Source organism: Prorops nasuta, unplaced genomic scaffold, assembly GCF_024137725.1.
Source record: "Prorops nasuta isolate Cenicafe-Biocafe unplaced genomic scaffold, Cenicafe_Pnas_1.2 PNAS00002, whole genome shotgun sequence".
NCBI lineage: Eukaryota > Metazoa > Arthropoda > Insecta > Hymenoptera > Bethylidae > Prorops > Prorops nasuta.
The window spans coordinates 3,588,823-3,614,710 of record NW_027116799.1 but is presented as its reverse complement, the minus strand read 5'-3'; the positions used below and the strand labels follow the sequence as shown (position 1 = coordinate 3,614,710).

General features: G+C 35.2%; 1 protein-coding gene across 2 annotated transcripts in view; it reads right to left on the bottom strand.

Annotated features, from left to right (window-relative positions):
• LOC136775590 (lachesin-like) overlaps positions 1–24,782 on the bottom strand; it is a 101,915-nt gene extending 77,133 nt beyond the window's left edge. Inside the window, exon 1 of one of the 2 annotated variants that reach the window (XM_066730524.1) lies at positions 24,697–24,782. The gene's annotated coding sequence lies outside the window, so the exon portion shown is untranslated. Of the gene's footprint in view, positions 1–17,703; positions 17,931–24,696 lie in introns of those variants that run through there. The other variant, XM_066730509.1, reaches the window with a different exon arrangement.
• Between the last annotated feature and the right edge of the window lie 1,106 nt (positions 24,783–25,888).

Sequence of the window (25,888 nt, the reverse complement as noted above, 5' to 3'; positions counted from 1 at the left end):
CATATTCTTCTTGTGGAAACTTTCTTACTACATGCGAAGGAATTGGAACTATATCTATTCAGATTTGCTGTATTTCAATAGTTAATGAATTTAAAAAACGGAAGACTATAATAAGTTTGCCCAAAAAAAGGCTGATCCGCTTTAGGCTTGCTTATAGAGCAAAGCAGATGAAAAACACTTTTTTTTATTTTTCGCATAAAAATAAATGAAAATGTTAATTGATACTGAATGTTTTATCGCTTTAGAGTTAAATATTTATCCTAACTAATTATACCATAAATACTACCATTATCAATTAAAGTCACAGTTTTTTCATCTCTAATTCTTAAATGATCCGATTTGGGCCATCTTCCTCTATATTTCAAAAATGAAGGTTAAATAATTATTCTTGATTATAGGATAATTGATGATAATAGAGAGGAGAGGTAAAAATATATAGAGTACGAAAAGGCAGATTTCATTGGGAGCCTTTCGATTTTTAATAAATTATCCACTGATTTCGTGCGCCTATCGCTACACTCATTAATCATCCGATATACCTCTATATCATCGAATATCCAACTAGAATTTAGGCCGTACGCCAAAATATAGCACAGATATTGGATCCCCTCAATATCGTACAGTCTCGACCACAATCTATTATTAACGAAAGCTTGAAGCAAAGATCGACTTCTAAAATAATCTCTTACGTAATTGAATCGCGGTTGGGTCAAATATCGAAGATCTAAAATCTTAATTCTGATAAAAATTTTGCCAATAAAAAATCTGTACTATTTTCCAAAAAAGGACCTTTTCATTAAGCCATCCGTTCTCATTAATCAGGTTAAAGAGTAAAGATCTCGCGCCAATTAAAAGTTGAATTCATAATCTTCTTAGCAGAGTGAACTTTTTTCGTAATTGGAAGAGAGTATCGACCGGGAAATTTTTGACGGAGATGGTATAGTTGCACAAAGAAAAAGTATGGTTCCAGTCGATTTTTCGAGGTTGACCGATAGAGGAGAAAAAACAGAAGCAAATTCCTGGTCTTTTCGCCTGGATGATTTACCGTTGACCGCCCATTCATTATTCGCGATGTTCCACTAAAATCAACAATGGCCTTTCGGTCGCATCTGTGCGTGCAGGCTGTCCGTGCCGTGCGTAGCAAAGAGAGGACGAGAAAGATGGATAGATTTATATATACATATATACGGATAGATAGAAAGAAGAGAGGGGTGAACCTGAGGGTGCAAAAAAAGGGCAAAGAAAGACAGAAAACATGTGAACAGTTCTGCTCGAGCAAGCTTGCATGCCTGCGAGGGGTGAAAGAAAAATATATATATAATAGTTGAGAGAAAAGAGAGAGAGGGAGAGGGAGAGGGAGAATCCTGAAAGCATTTTACCCGTTAAAAGCACCAGGAAAGCAAGCAGTCGTGGTCGAAAACTAATTTTTTCCACTAGGAAAAAAACAAAAGGAACATACAGAGTTAGGTAAGGCGTGTCGAGTATGCCACCCAGTATAATCATCGTTTCGTCGAGAGGCTGTATTGGTCCGGGGAAAATTACGGAGAAATAGAAAAACATTGGTACCACGTTCAAGAGAGAATTTGCTACAAATAAGATGAAATCCAATTGTTGGAATCAAATAATTCTCGTCACATCGTATAACGCTGTAATTTAGGAGTGGACGTGAATTGTAAGAGTTTGAAATAAATAGGTTAAAATTCTTTTAAACTATTAAAAAGCAAATTTATTTATTGAAGCAAACGATACGAGAATTACTAATATATATATATATATATATATATCTATATAAATGCCTCTCCCCTGACTCTCTACTGGGAATAAAAAACAGACCAAGTCATTACACGAATATGCTAATTACTCTAATTATTTTCTCAGTCTTCTATCTTTCTCGCAACTTAGTTTGATTTTCAATTTCTAGTTCAGTGCTTCTAATTTTTTTCCTAAGCACCAGACCCTCCCTAGGTCAACTCGATGAATTCTATGCAAGGTACGTGCTCACGAGAGAAATATAAGGTCTTGTTCCGCTCAGTTAGAGACTCTTTATTCTCATGATCGCATGAACTGCTAAAATTTTACTTCTCTTAGTGCTTCTCATCATGTAATAACGTTAATATTCGACGGTGCTGATCTTAGCATAACGATACGAATATTTTATATTCACAACCATGTACAAATAACCTTCTTGCTTTGGCAATTTAATTGAAGAGCTTAAGTCTTGTTTAAATTGTTTTACGTCTGACAATTCAGGGTAGTTGTCATTTTCTCTATAACTTTGTTGTGTAACTAATTATATACGAATCGAGGTTACAATTTCTCACGTATATTTCTATACGACTCCTCCAACCGATTACACATGGTTGGATAGATATTTCACACGCGAATTAATAATAATCTAGTTACTGATATCAGGCTTTCGCGCATTCTCCTCGAATTTCATGGATCTTTACCTTGTTTCCCTTTCTAGCCTTTCCTCAGTTTCCATGATATTCCTTTCCAAACTGCTTGCTGCTATATTGCTTCTTTTCAGACTGTTTCGCTGTTATGCTGCTTCTTTCCAAGTTTCATATAACCTTACTTTCTTACTTTAAATCTCCTTTTTCTCCTTAATTACCCCAGCATCCTTTCCGTAGATTAATTAATTAGCCTAACCGAGAGTTATACCACTGATCACTATTCGACGAGATTTTTCCTAAACCTCACGGAGTCGTGCAGTCAAGCACGAAAATATATATAAATTTCTCAATGTTATAAATTCCAAACGGAGTTTGTTATAAATTACAATTAATTCTCTTCGTAATATTAGTAACGGTGTACAAAGAAAATGTGTGTTAAAGAACGAAAATAGTATCGATAAAGGGGGGGTTGGCTTTGGATTCACTGATGAGAGGCGATGCGTTAGGTGAACGTGGCGATGAAAACAGCGAGGGTATTCGTAGTGGTAGCGGTTTAACAATGACAGCGAGAGAAAGAGAGGGAAAAAAGGTTAAGGGGTGAATAGAGGGCTTCTAGTCGGTATGCATGCGTGAGTTGGTTCGCGAAGGACGAGCAGGGGACGAGAGGTCGAAGGGGGTAGAGAGGATGGGGCTGTTTTTGTGAGAGCGCGCGAAACGATAAATTTGGCAGAGCAGCATTTTCACGAAAAACCTATCGCAATAAATACGAGGTACGTCCAGTGCGCGGTTGAGCCGCCGCGTTATACTCTAATGCAGTGCATATGGAACAATTTATAACGCTTCAACGCAAGCTCGTTTTTCTTCGTGCCTGGCCACACGATAGTCGGGCCATTTACGTGCCAATGGACCATTTCATGCTGCTTCACTGTCAAATCAAGCCACGCTGAAAGTACTCTACCCCTCGAGATTTTAGACCCTCGGCTCTATAGGTATATGCATCTTCAAAACTTAACCTTTAAACCCACGAATTTTTTATATAAATAGAAATTTTCTTACGGGAAGAGTCAGACCGGATATGGAACGGATCCGGAAACATGATCAGGTAAGAATAGAAAATCTGACGTTTCCGCTGAGTTTCTTTATTGTGCTTCGAAATTTGACTCGATGAACCAGTAAACGTTTTCTTATCGACTCACGTGATGACTGTAGAACCTTCTTACGTAAAATGGACTGTCCATCGTGCAATGATAGATAAGGATTTTTCTTGAATATCTGTACAATCACTCTGTATGTTCTCCTTTGGTAGTGTTTTTTGCGCTGTGCCATGATTTGGTAGGTCATCGATGTGCTTAGAATAGTTTTTTATCCAACCTTTTTCATGTATTTAATCGAAGGTCCTTACGACATTTTTGGTTTTTAAATATACGTAAGTATATATACGACTTCGAAAAATAATGCGTACCTGGCACTGAAACCGAAAACGTTAGTTATGTCTAAGGTCGAGCTAACATTATATTTTTATATACGAAGTATTTTAGGGAGGAGTCTCAGTATTATTCGTATTAAAATCAACCCTATATTTTTTCCAGGAAAAAATGCAGTCATACACGTTAATTCTTATTAGACAGGCTCTATTTGCTGGGACATTTATAAACAGAGAAGCTGTATATAAATTGTGGCGAGTTTCCAATGAAATCATAACAATATTTATAACAATAATAAATATAATATCAATGCGAGCAGTAAAGTCAAATGATACTTTTGTGTAAAATGACGATAATATAATATTTATCAAGAATAAACAGCTTCGGCTGAATGTGCCGTCAGTTCAATGTCCAGCTTGCAAGCTTTATTTGGTTTATAATAAATTGAAGTTAATAATAATTCAAGAGGTCTCAAAGCTTCAAATATATGTTATGTAATAAATATTATAAACTTGCAAAGTAAACTCTTTGATCTTTTTACATATCATAGATACTATTTTGTATTTGGCAGTTATAATTGTTTGATAATAAAGCCTCCTTATTATCAAGTTTAGAAATGTATATTTTTTTAGTTTTTATTATTCTCGTATTGCTATAATTATGTTCCATTGTTTGAAATACACATACATCATTATTATACGTTATCAATTACAGAACCAGTCTAAAAAAGAACATTACGATTAAAACTGTTATTAATATCAGTAATAGAGCACTCACAACTGATTTCGCATGAATAGTCAACCATAAAAGCATTATCTCCTTATAGATTCGAGCTTTTAAAGATGTTGAAAGAGCGACAAAAAATATTGCTCCGCATATTCACTTCAGATAGCTTAAAATTTCAATGCACATTTTAATATAATCGTCGTACAAATATTCCATAAATCTAAATGTCTCATTAATAATAGTACATAACAATGATATAAAGTTTAAAATATACGGAATTCAATGGAGCGATCATTTGTCATCACCTCAGAGAGACAACAGCTACAAAAAGCCGTAAAGTGAACTCCAATATATGTAACATGGAGCTAGTAAAAGTTGCTATAAATTTTGTCGTAATAAATGAGCGATATAAAAAGATAGTTCATTTGAAAGATTTCATTGGAGATTTAAAAAAATTTTATTGAAATTTAACTGGTAATGTTGGAAAGCTCGCGAAAACTAGCTATAAATTATTTAGGACCTATATTTTCACAACGAAGAAGAGACGATATAACTGTACTTATAAAATGACTACAATATTTTCAATGTTTTACTGCAAATTTTTATGACGTTAATACGTATCTTGAACAACTGGTTTATTGTTTCCGCTGATACGATCCCTGTACGTATAACTTGTCGATATTCTATAGCGAGTGCAATGTGCAGGGGAAAACTTGAATATTTCATTGTTCCACGTGCTGTATCATTAAATTTACTCCATTATAATATTCAATTCGATAAATTTGATTGATTAGTATAATTCCTTAACTTATTTAACAGTCGAATGATAATAATAGTAAAACCTTTACGAAATGTTTGAAATTTTTATTTTCAAAATCCGTATTTATCTTTTATGTTTAAATAGGTATGATGTCAGTCATTTTAGAAAAGAATAGTCGCAATAATATTGCTAAAATAACACTGGTTCACCGACTTTTAATATTTTTAAAACAGTAAAAATAATTCAGTCCTTCTAGAAAAGCGTACTCGGTATCCGTCTTCCTTATAACTTACTTTTACTACTTACCGCAAGACTCATACCGGAGTCTTCTCATGCTAATTAACGAGATACGAATAAACACCAAGTACACCAATGCCTATAGTTTCATGTGCTTTCCATCTGATTCTTAACCATAAAAATATCATGCGTGCGCAGCAATTTTAAATCCCATATACAAGCTGAAAGGCCGCAATGAATTTTTATTCCCGCATTTCTTGTATATTTGGAAGGGAGAACGCTCGATCGCAGTGCGAACTGCGCCACTAAATGGGTTAACGTGAAATTCCATGAATAATTCTAGTTGCAGGAAGAAATAGGAAATTGAAAAGCTAATCTAGCACAAGTACTCGAAGAGTGTGAATACGATCGTTTCGTGAATGGGACTTGAAGCGTGTTGAGATTGAATAAATAAAAATATAGTGTAGTCCGCGCGTGGTATATAATAGCAGCTGCTTGAAACAGCAATAAATAAAAGTTAGTGGGCCGATTCGCTATAATTTATGTTCTGGTCAGCAACATATTTTTGTCGGCCAGAGCTCTGTACGATATACAATGTCCCTCCTTTCCTTTCCTTTGTTTATCTCGCACAGCACATTTTATTATACATTCATGAGTTCCGCTACCGTCAGACTTGGCTCGACGGCTGTGGACTCTTTTAGCCTTTGAAAAAATACAGTGAAATTCAACGTTTCGACCAATTCGCTCGTAACAATCGAGCTCCGATACACATTCCATACTTATAAGAGGCCTAATATTAAAATATAGTGCAGACGTTATAGAATGTACCTTATGAAATTCATTGCTTTTTCAACGCGAATATTAAAAGGCTTAGAGGCGAAAGAGGGAAAAGGTGGTGCAAGGATAAATTGCGTATCGAAATTCAACCACAGACACGCACTACCAATATTAACTTCCCATGCTTAAAATTAAAGCTTCGCTCCTATTAAAATTCGTACATTTCGATGCATTCCGCTTCTCGCTAATGAGTATACGCCACCGCAGCGTTGGAATTCTTGATTCGCAATAATTTTGGGACAAACGATACGTGTGTAGAGAGTATGTAATATTTTCAATAACCAGCGGGAAGTTACACGGTGAATGGAGAAAATGGGATATACAAAGACGTAAAATGATGGAATGCAATTTTACATGGAAGGCTGCATTTTCAAGTTTCACGGGTAGGAGCGAGTAAGATGGAAATTCTAATATCTCGTATACGTGGAAAAAGCGTGTAATTTTACATGGTGTATTTTATCAGGGCATTCATATGTGTCTGGTTTGCCCACGGGGATTGAACGGTGGAAACTTTGCATTGCACCATTGCGGCCTACTTATAAATTCTACGAGGGCCCGCGACGTTCATCCGTATTACCGTATTAGCTTATAAACAGCGCGTATATTTTTTACGATTTTAAGTCGGTTTGCTTTGTATTCGGCAAATCCGAGCAGATCTCCTTCCGCCAGTCAGACGCGTTCTCGCTTCGCAGTAGGACGCTTTTGTCGGTTTTGGACTTGGCAACGCTGCTGTAGGATTAATATCCTGCAGCGTTAAGGTGCAGAGTGTCTCATCCAAAAGTAAATACGTAGAAAACATGGACATGCTATTCATGTTATGCGTTTAGGGAACGTGCAACAAATACAGCGATAGTCTAGTGTCCGGGTCTAACTGTATATCATACAGAAAAAATAAACTTTAAAAAGTGAAATTTTTGATCGATATAATTAGAATGATTATAGAATGTACTACTATGCATTGTCAATTCACTGTATCTGTTGCACACATTCCAAATTCAAATCATTTGTCATGGCCAACTGCACTAGTAAAATTTCTGCTTTTGTGTATCGTAAAAATAATTGTCAAACTTTGTTATACTTTATACTTTTATGTTACTAATACTAATTCGATTGAATGTTATTACAATTCTTATTGATTACACTGCATTAAATTAACAATTTTCTTTTATAATTATTTTTGATAGGAATTTTATGCAAACGTGAGCGACGTGATACATCAAATAGAATGAACGTTTTATTGAAATTTTAATTAATTTATCGGTGCAGGGATTGGTACGAAAGGCGAGCAGGCGAAGGGGCGAGCACAAGGGGAGTGTGGGCGCAAGTATCGGATTTGGGAATGCAACGGGCGAAGGCTAAAGCAGGCGGTGTATGTCTTTTATTGAAATGCTGTGCACGCTCTGGTGCTGGATACCCGAAACCCGGCGCCTCTGAAACTCACTCGAGAAACTCGAATGAAACGAAACGGAATGGAATCGTGGCAAGAACTGCCCTGAGCAGATGTAAAGTTTCCCGATTTGCTGTTCCGTAACGGTGAGGTTCTACGAGCGAAGAGTAAAAACGATTTCCTGCCGAATCTGGCGACATCCGGTCACGTTGAATTTTAAACAAAGATGTTATGAGTTCCAGGCAAGCTCCTGCGAATCGAATAAAAATCTCTTACACTCTTTCACCCAACACTCCGTTTAGACACAACATCTCCCTCGACAAATTTTCTCACCTTGGAACGTGACGACGAAACTCGCACTGTAAGATTATTAACGTGGAGTAAACGATACCGTGTGTCACGCAGCTAACTTGTCTGATTTATATCAACTGTAACTACTTGGTACTAGACTAACTGAATCCTGTGATACCAGTATCTTTAATAGAAGGCAATGTATCTCGAAGCTATTTTATATTTCAATTAAATATTTGAATAAATTATATTATATGAATATTCAATCAATAACCTTACACTGATTAAAGGCTTAAAATCATATAATTATACAAACAAAATGTAGAGTAATATTCTAATTTCGTAGTTAGATATTGTTTTTATGCAGATTTTTTTAGAAAAATTCTAGCGTTTGGAAGTGATTTAATCTATGCTAAAGCATGGAATATTATAATATATAAAAGCACTAGAATTATAGATTATTGTTATTCGTTAAGTTAGGTAAAATAAGTACATGACGAATTTCAGTCGTCAAATGTGTCTCGGAGAGGTTTTAGCGATTGAATTGTTGTTAAAGAAAATGTAGTAAAAGAAATTGCACTTTTTAAAGTCCAGATAATGTATTTTACTTAAGTTAAGTTTGAGAAAATCAGCTTTAAAAAGAGTCAAAAAGTTTGAATAGGTATAGGTAGTGAAAATTTAGAGAATACCACTTTCTAGTGGATTTGGAGCTATGTAACGGGTAACTTGAACGAGAGTTGTTTCGCGAAAGGTGGAAGCAGTCGGTCGATATATCTAATACGCCAGTCCGTATCGACGAGAGTTTATACCAAAGTTTATCCATTAAGTTCACTGACTGTGGCACCTTATAAAGCAGAAGCTGTGCTACCTCTGTCAAATCACGATTTAATTTACACCGCGCGATGTTTCTCTTTTGTGATTGCCAGCGGGGCCCTTATTCCTATAAACGACGACGCTTGAAACTCAACAGACGTAATTTACGTTCTGAAGACACATAATGAGTCTTACCAAGACTCGAATGTTAGAGAAAGCAAAGGAAGATTAAGGCGTTATTTTCACGTCATCTTTTTTCCACCTCTGCAAAATTTTTTACATGTTTGGTGAAAGGAAAAAATTTATTGGAATTTTAGTTTTCAAATCCACTCCTCTTTTTAAATTTTTCTGTTTAGCACCCATTAATCTCAAACCTGTATACGCAGAGAATATCGGCGGTCCATGACAAAAGTTTAGGTGGTAGCAGGAGAATAATTTTCAACAACTTGCGTTCATGAAACATGGATCACTGGGCTACCAACATTTTTTTTTTAAATTTCAACTTCTCTATTTTTCCTCGGTGGAGAATTAACATACACTCTATTTGTACACATAATCTTTAAAAATGTTTAGCTCTGAAAACGCTGACAGCTATATTTGTTCTAATATATTTATTCAAGGTCGAATCTTTATTACAGTTTAAAATCACCAAAATGACCTTGATAACTCACAAAAACCATGATTTTTTATATCAATTTTAAGCAAATGCCTTTCTCTCTATCAAAAACTGTGTTTATTTCTTCTGTAAAAAGATTTTTGTAACTCCAACCTGTCACGAGAGTTTTGCCAGGATATTTGTATATACGCGTGCAGACACCCTATATATATATATATATATATACGGCTCGTGATATATGAGTGAAACATTGAATGTCCCGTGAATCTGTGTGGACAACGATACTGTGGTTCAAAGTTGATTGTGTGTGCCAGGGGAAAGCGTGGGTGTAAGGATCGTGTGGAAAAAAAACACGTGACATCTGCCGAGTATTCGGGGTGAGGTTTTTTGTAATAAAGCTTGGAAATCGGAGAAAAAGCTGCGACGGGTCGCGTATTAAGCGACGCCGATATTAAAGCGCAATCTGAAATTTCAAATTGGAAAAAGAACACAGAGCGAAGCAACGAGCTATTATGCGCGGCAAATCACTATTTAATGGTTCTTGTTGTGCATTCGTCGAAAACGCGGCAAGCTTGACCACGCGCAATCTCTGGAGTTGGTCCATCTCAATTTCGAGCTTTCGATCGATCCAAAAACATTTGGCCCATATTTGCTTATTGGCCTATTCGAATATTTCAAAAACCAGCGCACTTAACCCCCTTGATACCCCTTCTAGCCTTTAATTTTGCACAAAATTTCAACGGGGAGACTTTGGTTTTTGTATCCGTGACTCGCAGATCCCGAGACGTTAAATCGCAATTAAGCACCGCTCAAACAAAACATCTATTCGTTTTTGGTAAAAATGCGTTTTGCTCACGATTCGATTGGATATAAATAATGAAGAATATGCGTTGATAAAATACCTCTTTCATTTAAAGAGAAAGTATAATCACGCTAAAAATGTCCATGCCTCGAAATAATATCGTTCGGCGTTCCTCTGCAATAAAGCTTTATTAATCCATCCCTTTTCACAATTTCTCCCTTTAGATTGAGCATTTTCCCTACCAAAAACCACCCCGAAATATCATCCACTGATTCGTTTAAATATTATCATAATAATAATAATAACATTTTTTTTTAATATTGAAACGTCTATTTTTAAAAGTACCACAAACCAAACGCTTTATTTTAAATTTAAAAAAATGACTTTCAAATATTTAAAAATAAAATAATATTTTCACTTTGTTAGCTTATTATTTTGACTCCTTTGATAATCTATAGTGTTCGATACAGTGAAATTTCTATTCTAACAGTAAATATATAGTGAGAAAAAATAATCACCAAGAATATTTTAGTAAACAGTTTTGGAATAAATTCAAGAAGGAAATAGAAAAAGAATGGATTATTTTTAACGTGACGTAAAATATGATCTATCTGTGGCGTGTAGAGTAACGCGCGTGTGAGGGAGTAAAAAGTGAAATATTCCTACGAAGGGTGCTCTTGCAAGTAGCAAGGCGAACGGAGCATTATATCACGCGATTATCAACAGGTCCTTTCCGTTTAAGCATTCATTGGCAATCATCCAGGAGAACCTCCCAAAGGAAAGCCAAGAACACGTGCCGTTTGAACTCTATCCGTAAAAGTCTAGCTTACGATGGTTCCAAAGAGACGATTTTATTAATCACTCATTTCTACGTTTTCAGTTATTAATTTTTAACTAAAATTAATTTAATTCCTTAGTGGAATAAGATTTAAAAAATGATCATATATTTGTGTAGCGTGACTCTCAACATACCTGGCTCAGTTACATTTCATTAACGTATCATTGTTAAGTATCTTTAATTCACTTAAACAAATTTATGAGGCACTTACAGAAATTTATTACACCGGAGAATTTTCAATTGCAACTGCAGCTCTATTGTTTTACAATGACAAAATACACGTATGACTAATAGGGTAAGCTTATTTTAATCACGTACGCAATTATTTTGAAAATAATGCTGTATAAGGTAAAATGTTTCAAATAAATGTTATTTCACTACAAGTAGGATGTAAAATAGTATCGATAATCTCACCTTGAGAGGTAAGTTGAAGGAAATACGAAGGTCACCATGAGTTTTATTTTTATAAAACACCTTATATATTATTGCATATCCTTTCTCTGATCTGAAGAGCTTTCCAAAGCCCTCTTTTCATTTCATTCAATCGTTTATGAGATACTTCGATTTGAAAGTATACGCAGATGAACGAATTTCCGTGTTTGAGCATAGTGGTAACTTACACTACTTCAGCTACGGCTACAACTATATGCAAGCCCAAAACGAAATATCTTGTAAATGAATAAATGAAATGAAAAAATTAAACAAAGAGTTTTGAAAGCTCTTAAGATAAGCTACGAAAATTAGTAATAAACAATTGGAAATTTTATTTAAAAAGCTCATGATAACCTTCATACATTCTTCATCACACCTCCTAAAATCAAAGAATGAAACTACCCTAGTTTCTCTTTCGAATTAAAACAACTTTTGTTTGAAACATTTTTTGCCAATACTGCATTATTTTCAAAATAACTGCAAATTCTAGTTAAAATGGTTCATTCGGTATTGCGATATCTATTCTTTTCAAAAAATCGTGTCCCATATTTGGAAAAAATTGGTCAGAAAAAAATAACAATATTTCTTTCATACTATTAAAAAAAAATCTGTTAAAAGTAGATCAATATTTGATAATTGTTTTTTAAAGTTCAATTATTATATAAGAGAACATTAGAAATAGCTATTTGGTCTAGCTTTCTATAATCATAATAATAAAAAGTTAGCATCGTTTCATAAAAAGTTTTCATGTGGGATACGACCTTTTAAAGAAAATTGGTATCCGTGTATACATATGTAGAGTAGAGAGCAATATAAGCTAAGCAGTTGAGTTCCCTTCCACTTTCCTAATCTTATCCATCCGCTGGACCTCGACTGGCTTCTCCCCATCACTACAGCTAAGCATGCTCAGGCAAAATCGGTGTCCGTGCATGACTGTAGGGAAGAACGAAAAGACAGACGAGTGCCACTGGAAGGATAAGACTAGCAGAAAACTGAAGGGAGCACCTAACTACTCAGTTCGTATTGCTTCCAACTACGTCAATTTATACATTTTACTTAGGCATCGTTCTTAGTTTTTAAGTAGATAAACATGAAAAAATTATCTTGCTTTTATTTTTAAACTTTTATAGTTAGGAAAGATTATCAATAAACCTGCAGAATGGTTATGATAAATTCTTAAGTGTCAAAATTTAGAGATCGTAAGATGGAAACACAGAATGTGTTTAATTCACTGCTTTTACGACATAAGCGACTTGAAGGAGTATACTTAAGTAAATTGCACACTCCTGCATAGTTAATTTCTGCTGGTTTTACATATAGAGTGTATCCTATTTAAGCGTGCCAAGCCGCAAATTCCCTAGATAGAAGAACTAATTATAAGAAAAATTTCTTATACATTCTTTTAATATTGTCAATATTTTCGAAATTATATAAGCTAGTCAGATAATTCCTATCAAGGAGCAGAGGTCCCTACTTGGTCTTGTATTGGAGCCGACTAATAAGCACGTCATTAGTCGCGCAGAGAGAGAGAGAGAGAGAGAGAGAGAGACAGTGATCAGACAATGAATTTTGTGAGTCTGCATTTTAAAAAGAAAGACTACTAGTTAAGTAAAAAGTTGAATAACTCCTACTTCGTTCTTAATCAAAATATTCCTGCTTTTCCATTTTCTATAAATTGGTTCATTGATCCAAATTCAATTACTTTTCCCTAAAACCTGGAAAATATTGACAATATTAAATAATTATATAAGACTTTTCATCTCAGAATTAACCTTTCTATTTAGAGTTTTTGCCTTAGTGTCTATTAATAAGAAATCATCTAAAAAATATCCAAGTGCAAGCTAACATTCGAGTTCTTCGTAAAACATTAGAAAATGAAATTGAAAAGGTTTCATAAATTAAGTGCTATTATCTTTTTTAGTATTTTTGGAAAATCGACGTATGCATGAGTAAAGATAAAACGATACTGTCTCATCTAATTAGGGGCACACTAAGTATTTCTACCATCAGAATATTATCATTTCCTTTGATTATCTACACTTTGCTTGATATACTATATTCATGTTCTTTCATTTTTTTAAATATTTAATGTTAAATATCTTAGAAAATACTTATATAAGCTCTAATAATTAATTCCATTGTTCTTTTAAATTTACAAAATTAATTACGTATAAGCTTGAAAGATATTACGTTGCTAAAATTCTAAAAATTGTGCGATATTGTGATGGTTATTCTTACATTTGCATTATTGCATTTAGCTTTAAGTGGCAATTCTTGAAAATATTAAAGTCGTCTACTGCAGCTGAAAAATCTTCAGAGATAAATAAAGTAGAAAGAAAAGTGTTATAATTGAAAAAGATTTCTCGCGAAGAATAAAAGATAATACAGTAATTTCTCTTATTGTTTTATCCAGTTAATAGAATCATGAGAATCTTACGAAGTCTTCAATTTCTGATAACACCTATTCAAGATCAATTACCGATGAATTCGATGACAATGCAAAATTCCACACATTTGCTTTTACTGTAGGGAGGACTAAAGTGCCCATTTTCGGAATTTTCAATGTTCGTTTAACTTTTTCCATTTCATTACTATCCATTATTACAGGTGCTTTAGAAAAGCGATATTAACATCTTCGGGTCCAGAAGCTTGTTACTTAATTGCTCAAGAGAGATAAAAATGTACAACGTAATAAATATACTTTTGAATTTACACAATTTATTCCTTGAATTTTAATATAAAAGCAGACGCGTAAGAGTGCCACTAGTTTCAGCAATTTAAAGTTTAACAAAACAAACTTTTACTGAAAAAGAAGTATATTTAGAGGTAACTTTGAAATCATTTTTGCATAAATTTTGAAAAAAAAAATACAGAAATTTTTCATTAATTTTAATGTGTGTATATAGCGTTTAGTGGATACATTACCAAAGGTGTAATTATGTTTAAAATACCTGAGACTTATCACTCGTAGAAATTCGCATAATGAAAGGGAGTGAAGCCGATAGTTGAGAATTCAAGTCCAGTTTGATAAGTTGGTTCATTATAGAGTAGAAGAGGCCTTAGAGGCCTTCAGTCTCTGAAATAGGAGATCTGGAAAGTATTAGCGTTGAGCCTCGAAAATGCCACCTCTCTAAGTATATATAGCTATTGTGTGTTAGTGTGTGAACTGCTTGACATATTCGCAAGCAGAAACTTCCACTTACACGTATTTCCACACTGTCAACGGGGAAAAGTTTTTCCATCGTCCAAGGAAAATTGCGCCCGGATGGTTAATGGTCGTGACGATGGACGGACAGAGCCCATCAGGAAAAGACGAAAGGAAGCATCGAAAAAAATAAGAGAGACGGAGTGGAGAAAAGGGAGAGCGATGGGGAAAGATGGAAATGGGAAATTTTGTCCTGTTGGAAGAGGTGGGACGCATGCAAAGACTGTGGGTGGGGGTAGGAAGAAAGGGTGAGAAAGAGTATACCAACGATAAATAGTCTCCACGTCGAAATAAATGTTACAGAACAACCGAATGAAACTTTTACGATGTAGAAAAATGTACAGCGTCGAAAAGTCTTTCTCCACACGAGAGTCCTCTGTTGATTCCTCCCAACGTTGTTTCGTCGCCAGAGTATAGCGAAGAAACGGAATACAAGAGAAAATAACGTGAAAGGGGTGAGGACAAAAACGAAACTGGAATCAAGTTTCAGGCAACGACAAATAAGGACAGTAAGTGGGCTAAACGGAACACTGCGCCAAAGAAGCAGTTACGTGGCCGAGGAAAATTTATTTTCTATATGAAGGGGGCTTATTGGTCCAGGATTCAATGGGCTCTCGACAAATTTCAAAGAAACAACGGAGAGGATCTATTTTTAGAACAATGAGAGCGCCAGACTCTTATTTTCTTCGCTGGTAAGTTATGGAAAGGGTGGTACGGTATCAATTTTCTCAGAATAAAACGAAGCTGTTGAAAAATAGTGGACCGTGCAATATGTCGGGTTGTATGGGTGTGACTATGTTGGGATATATATGTATAGATATATATATATATATATATATACGAATGAAACGAGGAAGAGAAAAATGTCCTGGTGTAGGAGGACTGTCGTTTAAAAACCTGCGAATAAGGGGAATAATTAGGAAGGTCGTCGAGCAGTTTTCATCCAAGTCACGCGAAATCGCTTAAATGCTACGAAAAAGGTCGGGAAAGCAGGATCTGTTATCAGAATAGTCAGCTAATGGAATGGTATAGGACCTGCACCGGTGACGATTCTCGTTTGTTTCTGGATCATGGCAGAACTGTTTTAAATTTCAGATAATTCTTCTTGCCGTCCGCTGGAAGACCATTGCAAACAATTCGAATCGTCGACTCAACGATTTGTTCAAGCATCTCGCGAAACCAAAGCTTAAACGGTATTGGCAAATTTTTCATCGATATACGAAACAGTCACCGAGGATAAACTCCTCAATCGCATTACAAAAAACTATTTCGTATTGAAATATAAAAACCATCCGATACTAGATGTGTTTTTATCCCAAAATCCAATAGAATGAAAGGATTAAAAGAAATTCTTTAGTTTTTAAATTATGAAAAATTTAATTCGACATTGTAAACCGAAAATTCAGGAAAGATTAATTTTTTTGAGAAGATTACAAATATTTAACATTTCTTTTGCTTTTATAAAATTATCCTTCACTCCATTAGGATCTTGGATTGTGCTAATCCTGCTGTAATAACGTTACGATTAAAAGTATATTGCTTGTTTGGTGAAGGAGAAATAGATATACTGTATTATAGCCTGGAAATTGATAAGAGAGTTATAGAAAGATATAAAATATAAGAAAAAGAGTAAGACGGATCAAATTATAAGTTGAGCTGCGGACAATTGGTAGGACAAATGGAAAAAGGAAATGGAACAATCGTGAAAACCGCCTTTCCCACCGCTCTGCTTATTAACCGACTCCGGAAATATCGAGCGCGTTGCTAGAATCCTAAATGCTAAGCCATTATGAGTTTCTACTAGAAGAAATATAACCCCAACGACTCTTTTTACATTATAGCTGTATTTTTAGTTAACTTCCCGATATTCCTATAAAATTAAAGATAATAATAACATAAAATTACGAGTCCCCGTAAAAGATCTTCCGTTGTCCTTGAAATGAATAATTCTTAATCAATTTACAGAATATAACAGCATTTCTATTCACTTCAGCATTAACAAGACAAAATTCGGAAAAAATTGGATTTCTCATTGATGAATCTGTAAATTTAATTTAAATTTGGCCAAATTCAAGCTTCATCAACAGGTTTCTTGAAATCGGACCAAAATCATTGGCAACACTCCAGTGGAAAGTTAACGAGGTATAAAAGTATTGCACGGGGGCAAACAGACAGGAAGAGAATGTAGGAAGACCGTCTACAGGTGCAACGAACGAATAAAAGAAAAAGCAAAAGGACCATCGTAAAAATGTTATGCAGAGGTCGTTGCTGGGAAAATTGTCGTAGTAATTATGAAAAAAATCAAGTTCGAGATCCTCGTATAACTATATCTACCCCTTTCTCTTTGACTCGTTCTTCTATACTTCTGTACATACAAAAATATTGCTCCTTTAATGGATCTTGTAGCCTTTTAACACTGAGAAGGAAATAATTGGATTTAAATAACTCATTTTTATTTGCATAGTCGTAAATAAATATTTACTTGATATAAATAAAATTTAATTAAATGGATTAAAATTGGTTTGATCCAACTACTTTCCTTTTAATTAAAAACCAGTCGTTTATCAAAACTAAATAAATATTTATTTTTATCAAAAGATTCTTTCTCGCTGCATCTATTAAAAATGTTAACACCTAGCTTTATTTATTAATTATTTGAAAGACTTAACAAAATTGTTTCACACTTAATAAAATTTAAAAAAAAGTGATAAAAATAAATAATGCAGTTTCAATCGCAGCAAGTCTAAGAAAGGGGTTTAGATTCTTTACTCGTGTCACTTTTGCGATAATATCCAAATAGGATTTACGAGATATAGATTATCAACAGGTTCTACGAAGAGTGACCTCATGGTAGATGAACGTAAGAGGAAAACCTGAACGATGCATGTCGAATGAAGTACCAAACTATAGAGATAGAAACAAATTACAGAATCACTTACCGAATGAATAATTTCCCAGTACTGTATTTAGCAGTAACGCTTCGTCAAACTGAAGAGAATAAGACACGCGTATCTGCGATAGAGAAAAAATCACGTCAAGCGTATAGAGTAGGTGGAAAAGGACGACAGAATTTTGAGATACGATGATTTTAAAAGCATATCACTGTTCACGAAGCCTTTATGCGTGGCTAAGGACTTATTGCAGCACGCGGTTGCACTCGTGGGGGTGTCGCGGACGTCGCGGTGCGACTGTAGCACAATCGCTACCCTCTCACGCTCTCACGGGCTTTGCTCCGTTCAGTTCACCCCCTCCTAATTCTCCTACCAGCTTCCCCTATCCCCTTAAAATCCTATCCCCACCTCGTACACTGCTATGTTCCATTCCACCCAACGTCTCTCTTCTTTGCTTTCTCTCGTCTGACCACTCCTCTCTCTTACTACTAAATTCTTCGATTGTAACAATGACCCCCCCCCCCCCCTCCAACTTTATTAATCGAATTTTCTTCACATCTTGTGCTTTTTTCAAAGCTTTCGAAATATCCCCCCTCTCGTTCTTCTTCACGACTTCTGACGTACGTGCTTCGCGAATCGCACTGCCACTGACTTTTATTTTATTCAATTCAAAAAAGTCTTTGTCGATTACAGATTTCGCGTAATATCTGAAATAACAATCTCCCTCGTTCTATAAATCCAAGTACAAATTCATTATCAAGTTTCTACATCTTTTTAAACTGTTCAATTATCTGAAACTACCAAGATGGAAAAAATGAAAATTACCTTAAAGTGTGATTAAAAAATAAGGTGAAGTAGCTTAGATGTTATAATTCATAAACATAAATTTATAATTCCTTTACAAGAGAAGATCGTTTTGATTATGAATTATGCTCCAGGTCTCTTCTGAATCAACTAATTGCTTGAATTACAGTCTGAGTTCTCTATGGATCATTTTCTATGTTAATACTGTTCACAGACAACCATTTACTAGAAGCTTTGCTTCATTAATTGATAAGATGTCTGCTCATTAGGTTTAATTAATTAACTCTTTCAATTATTTCTATCTATTTGCATTTCCCATATTCCCTCTAATATCAATTTTAAAATTTAGCATCTTGGAATGTTTTGAACTAATAATTGAATTCCTTATGTGAATAATTATATTACAAACGATTACTCGGTAAGTAATAAAGTTATTTGTTGACGTTGCCAATTTATTTCGTTGAAATATTGTTTTATGACTAAATCGATGTGACGGACCTACTAAAGGATGATTTAGAATAGTAAGTGAGGTAAATGAAAAAACGCGATGGAACGGCAAAATGCGACATCGCGAGTAGCCTGGTACACGTGGGATTTACGAACATTACTTTACATTCGTGACACATAACCGCGGAAAAGTGCTCGCGCGTGGCTCCCTCCCTCTCTCATAGTTATATAACTTGTTTCTCGGCTTTTATTTCACAATGCATCGCTTTAGCATGTCTCCCTACCATTAATCTTGAAGATGAAGCTACAATACAATTTTCAAGGGCCCTATAGACAATCGAAACCGCATAATGCTTGTCGCAAATATCAAAACTTCCAACACTTTCCTGTAAACGAGTCATTTTGAAGCAACTGCTCATTCGTTCAAATTTATTATAGGATTTTAATAAATTTTTTTCTTATTAAATCATATTTAGATTATTATGTGAAATATAATAACTACATGGTTCGTATTATTGTTATATATTTTAATAGGAGTTCAAGAGAGTTTATAGCAAAATGGAAAAATTTAATAGGTGAGAGTTTAATGAGACTTGCAAAATTGCAATTACTTGTTGAACTAGTGATCACAAGTGCTTTTATCGACTTTGCATCCCAGCCTGTACTTACACATGAATTCATTCGGTTAGCGACCGCGACAGGTGTTCGCCGTTATGCCCAGAACATCCTGAATTCAATTAACTTTGCGCGAAAATGCCAGAAACGTTTCACGAAAATTTAACCAGTAAAATAATTTGCATCCATGCGATATTTTTTGGTACGACCATCTGACTCATGTCATTGATAAGTGTGTCACGTTACCTGTTATAATATTTATACTTTTTAAATACAACAATGACTATTAAAAAAAAAGAAATTAATTGTTGCCAGAATTTCATACAATTTGAATTAATTTATATACATTACTTCGAGCAATTAAATTCTTACAAAAGATTCTTATGACTCCAGTCATATTTACAAGGAAAATACATCATATTCAAGAGACGACATGTATCCAAAATGTACGTTTGCTGCTTTCTGTTCGTGAAATGACTCCATTTTCAGCGATATCGCGAGCGAATCCTACTCACGCTTTCTATGAAACTGTAGTATACTGTCAAAACGGAATAGAATATTTGTTGTTATGCAACCAGCAGGGTAGTGTGATTACACTACGCAGATAGATACAAATCTTGTCACAGTATGGTGTATTATACTATTACTTTAAAGTAGAAAATTGAGATTATACAAAACTGTCAAATTTGAACAATTTTCTTTTAAACAATTCATCATTATTGAGATGAAAAGTTTCCGGACACACTTGGATCCTTGGTACTGATTTTCAGATTTTATTTTGAAAAAAGTGGAAAAGTTAGATACGAAAAAGGAAGGGGAGAAAAGGGAGCGAAGTATGACCATTAGAATGAGTGGATGGTGAGATCCTGCAGTCAGATGGCATCAGGTGCTTTCGACAGGAAGGTATCTTCTTGATGGATGAATCGGGTGGAAAAAATACGAGCGTACGTCACGAGAACCACAGAAAGCTAACCATTCATCGATAGAAATTAAGCAAGGCACAACATATTAAACCAAGTCGCCAGATACATCCTTGATTCTTTTATACAAAAACTTTTAATGGCTCCTCATCCTCGAAAGATGCTCGTAGAGACCTAAAGTTTTTGTAGCTTGTGCTTTCAGACAATTAATTATGTACGAAGATCAGAAGCTAATCATAAAAATAAGTAATTAAATGTCCGCTGCAAATGTCTCCAGGACGTTTTACCAACAGTGAAAATTTCGGTCACGGAAGACAGGTCTGCAAGTTATAATTTCACCGCATTGAAAAGTTTTGTAAGGAGCCGAGGTGGTTTCTCAGCGAGACTCTTTGTGCCCTGTGGCTTTCCTTCCCGCGAGTTTCAGGGGATCCTTTGTTTCGGCTGGATTTCAGGGGTACCAAGGACCGTCTCAATTCCCTTCTTTTAACCCCCTTTTACCCCCTTTTCACTCCTTCGTCACACGCTCATTCTGTTTTATATCTTGCACCCCCCCCCCTCTTTCTTACCACGCTATGCTATTTCTTCTTTTTTCTTCCTCTTTTCGTTCACTCGCTCCCCCTCCTTCCCTATGATCCCACACCCCAACATTCTTTTTCGGGGGCTAGGTAACTTCGATATTAGGAAATACCTCCTGCCAATTTCGCGTTATATTCGCTATAAAAGCAATTTTTTGACCAATCGCGACACCACCACTTTTCTTACATAGGTTGCGCCAGTTACAACGCTCCAGAGCACAGATGCAAGTGGAGGTGTATTTCCGTAACTATTATTGCTATCAGAATTTTCGATATGACCTTTCTGAATGTAAATAATATTTTTTGAAAACACCGTATATAAAATTTTAATATCTCTTATAGCTATATATACCGATATACACGTCTGATCGCTCCGATTCGTTTCATATGGCAAACTCTGTATATATTTGCTTCAGAATATTTTTTTTTTATTACTGTTAATTAAAATTTCAATATATCAGTCAAAGTACAGATATTTGTATAACTAAACGAAGATTCAGTCTGTAAGGTTGGAGAAGAAATTTTTGGTGAAAATGCTGTAATAATTAAAACTTGAGTAGCTTGATGGATGGAAGAGAATTCGCTTTCAGGAAATAACAAACTTTGTCTGCAGGGTGTTAGTGGATTTGCTGAAATGAAGTAGCAAAATCTCGAGGTATGTTAGTATTTTTCATAAAGGAATAGTTTGTAAAATTTATTGTAACGTTACGCATCCGTGGTATAAATTTATTTTCAGGAAAGTACACATAGAAGGGAATGGGAAATATTTCTGTCCTGAAGAATTTAAAAACCGGTAGAAGAAAAGCGTGACGTTTCGGAGCTTGAAACACTTGTATGATGGGAAGATACGGGAGATAGGCAAGGAGGGTAGGTGGATAGGGTAAGAATGCTATACAGAAACATCGATGATATAAAATAAAGGATGGTCCTGTTGGCCCGAGGCAACCTCCGTCTATCGCTTGGCAATATCAGTGAGAATTGAAATAGTCGTGATATTTCTTTGAAAGGTGAGAAGAACTGAGAGAAACTTCCTCAATTGGCTGAATACAAAAAGAAGAGGACGCGATGAACGACCATGAAGGTTAAAAGTGGAGAATCTCGTGACCGCCTAAAGAGAGAGAGAGAGAGAATGAAGTCTGCAAAAAATAGACAAGAAAAAATATCAGAGATAAGAGGGGGAGGGCAGAAATAGAGTTTACGAGGTCGGGATACCATGGGAAAAGTGGAACCGTTGGTTCGGTCGTCCTTTACAATCAGATTTCTTACCGGTCGCTCTATCAACGTGCTAATACTCAGGGCCCTTTGTCACCATGATCTACAAGGATCCCTATTGAAAGACAATGATTTCATAAAATGGAACTGCTACCGGCCAAAACGGATTCTATTCGCGCTTTCCCCCAAAAAGATTCCCTCGGGATTTTACAACTTTTGATCACAAATAAAATCTGGTCATCTGTGTAAAAATCGTATTATATGCAGGTATGTAGACAGAGCGCTAATGGTACTAGGATAATACTATTATACCATTAATTTTGAAGCTTTAGAAATATTTAGTTATTGCATATTTATTTCAATATTTTTTAATTTTGTCAACATTAAAAAAATTGCTAAAATATGACTTTTTGGCAGTTGTGAAATGTTGTAAGAGGATAATCAGCATTCAAAATAATCTTTAAGCAAAATGAGACACACACTGTGTGGCCTGCTCAGAGCTTTCGGCACTTGGTGTCGTGGGACGTAATCCTGGAGGCGGGAAAATCCCCAGGCTAAATGTAAACACAAACAATGTCGAGAGGATACGAGCTATATATGGAAGATCTTGTCGCACTTCACTCGTGCAATTCTACATATCTCTAACATCTCAGAGTGAAGCATAAAGATAGCTTCATTGATAAAAACATTGCTTTTCACAGACAGAATATTACAGTTGACTCTTTGCTGTCAATATCCACAAATTCTAGTGTCATATGTTTGCATGGCAAGAAAAATTACCATGGAATTAATATACAAGTAATAGAGGGAATATTGCTTAAATAAAACTGATCGAAGATTAGATTTCAATAATCAAGTTTATTGTCCAGATATGTATTTTTCTGTATCCCATGAACTTTTTCCATTAAGTGATTAATGTTTCTTGGAAAGCAAACATGTAACACCAAAATTGCTTTACACATGTAAGCAACGAGTCATTGATCGACTACCAATTTGTGAACAAAGAGTACTCAAAGATTAAATAGGAAGAATTTCTGAATCGACTGAAATTGGTATATAACAGAGTCGAAGAGTCGTTGTATGACAAGGAATGAAATAAGTAGTGCAATTTGAAGAGAAAAATAAAAAAAGATATTTTTAATCAAGAGAGTACAGCGTGAAGATGACTCGAACCTATTCTGAAGGAAACTCTCACAGAGTAATTTTACTGTGATATTCTCTCTGTCTAGTAAATTAATATACTAGTGGATAAGACTGCAATATCTATTATAGTAACGAAGTCCGGTTAATAAGGAAGAGATTTCAAACACTTGATCGAACATGAATGATATTCTCTTCAAAGTGTTGCTAGCACTGCACAACATTATATATATATATATATATAGAGTGTCGTGGTCTTCAGGTTGGCCAAGTCTGAACTGAACGCACTGAACGGACCGAACGGCGATATGATATCCCAGAATCCCAGTTCCACTGGAAGTTGAGAGAGCTACGACGATAGTTTCTGCGTCAAGCGTCGTACCACAACTTCTCTGTGGGACTCATAGGCAGTATTCGGGACTCGGATAGTAATATTAAACTTGTTCTCGATGCCGATGCCCTCGGGTAACGTGAGAATTTCTCAATTCTCTTCATTCCCTCCGTTGTCTCTATGAGCTTCACCAAATCCAACTTCACCCCATCTTTGCAACAGTTAATATACATCAATTTCGACCAAACCTCCAGAGAGTGTCCTAAACTACTATCTTTTCCAGTTGATAATAACGGAGCTAATAACCTATTAGCGAGAGTCAATGAAATATTTTCGTAAGATAAATGAGCTGTACTGATGAACCAACATGCTCAAATATTTTCCCTAAAAATATATTAATCGAATACTGTGTAAAACTCATTCGTTAATATTTCAACTATAGTGTATTATATAGAAGGAGAACGGAATCAATTAAAACACGTGTGAATTGTAACATTGAAATTTGTGGCTCCGTTCGTTAATGAAATTTATAATCGTTCAGCAACTTTTTTCAATATAGCATTGAAATTTCGTGTTTCCACGCAAAACATCCTGATTGGTCATGACATATGTCTGCACGTAAGTAGTAAAGGCCGCGAAAAGTCCAGGATGCGACGAGGTCAATGACCTTATGTACCATGAGAAGAAAGCGGTCACACCAGACATGCAACCAGACAGAATAGCATATGAGAATGAAAGCCTCGAGCTATATACGATATACCATTATTCGAATGCCCTCTGTAGCAGTCCAGCAATCATACATAATTAATTCCTGAATTAATTACCAAATTATTTTATAACAGCGCCACAAATATTTTATCAGTCTATATAAACCCTTCATTTTAATATAATTCTTATTCAAACTTTGGAATATGCTGTATACTTTCCCTCTCTATCTCTCTTGATACAGTTTTAATTTCATATTCTTGGAGCTTAAGATTTTTTTAGATGGGATTACCTTGCAACTCGAACACTCTGCTAGCTCTTACGTGCTCTTACGTATGTATTACAATCGAGACGGGCACACTCGCTCAGCCATTAACTCGATTTCCATAGCACTTTGTACAGCGAAAATTCTGTTATAAAGTACACTCGATGAGTAGTCGCGATACAACCAAGTAGATACCTCGTCTTTCCATATTTCCACTCGATTACTTGGTAGCAGGTTATTAAATAGATCTAAATGATTAAAGTGTCAGGACAAGAATGCAAAAGCACCTTAGCAATTATTTTTATGAGAGAAATATCTCGATAAAGATACTTAAGTCTGCTTTGCAGTGGGATGGAAAAATGATGTGAGGATTCAACGGGAATTGTTGGAAGCACCACAGTAAATAAAATTTCGTTTTCTAGTAAAAAAAATAACCTTCAAGCTGATAGCACAATAGTATCGTTATCCTTCGCCTTTCAGTCCTGCTGACTTTGGTCAAAGGAACGTTTACGCTAAAGTCACTCGTCCTATTTACACATAAATAGAGCTGCAGAGTATATATATATATATGTATACATATCTATTTTGCATGACGTGTGCTTACGCCACATCGAGCGAATGTGCATTGGCTTCGGAAGATAGTAGTGTTGTTGTCGGTTCTTTTACGTCGCTATTGTATTAGAAAACACAGGTCAACACAGGAGAAAGGCATACTAACTGCTTCTCGTCGTCCCATGCGAAACGTATCTTCGATTCTGTTTTGAAAACGACGGAGTTCTCACTTTCCACTTCCATAACGTTTTCGTCAACCAGGAAACAGAATCCAGATACACTGTTGTAAAGTATTCACAAATGTCTCTTCACTGCGAAAATTTACCCTTTATATTGATTTTACGAACTCGAAAGCATTTCTCAAATTTATCGTTATTTAAAATATCAAACGTTTTATCCGAAACATTTTTTTTTTTATTATTCATTGTAAATCGTATTTTCTGTTTGAATAATTTCTTGCTTACCTTATTATACTAAGACATTGAAAGAATTTCTTGTTTGTGAAATGTAATATAGAAACAGAATCACCGCACTATATGGCGAAATGTATTTTTTCATTAAGCACGTCTGTCAAGTTTGACTTGAAAGATTGGTGGCAGAAACTTGCACGTGTAACTAACAGATTTCACATGAGAATTTTTGTAGTTGGCATAAAAAGGGGAATGAC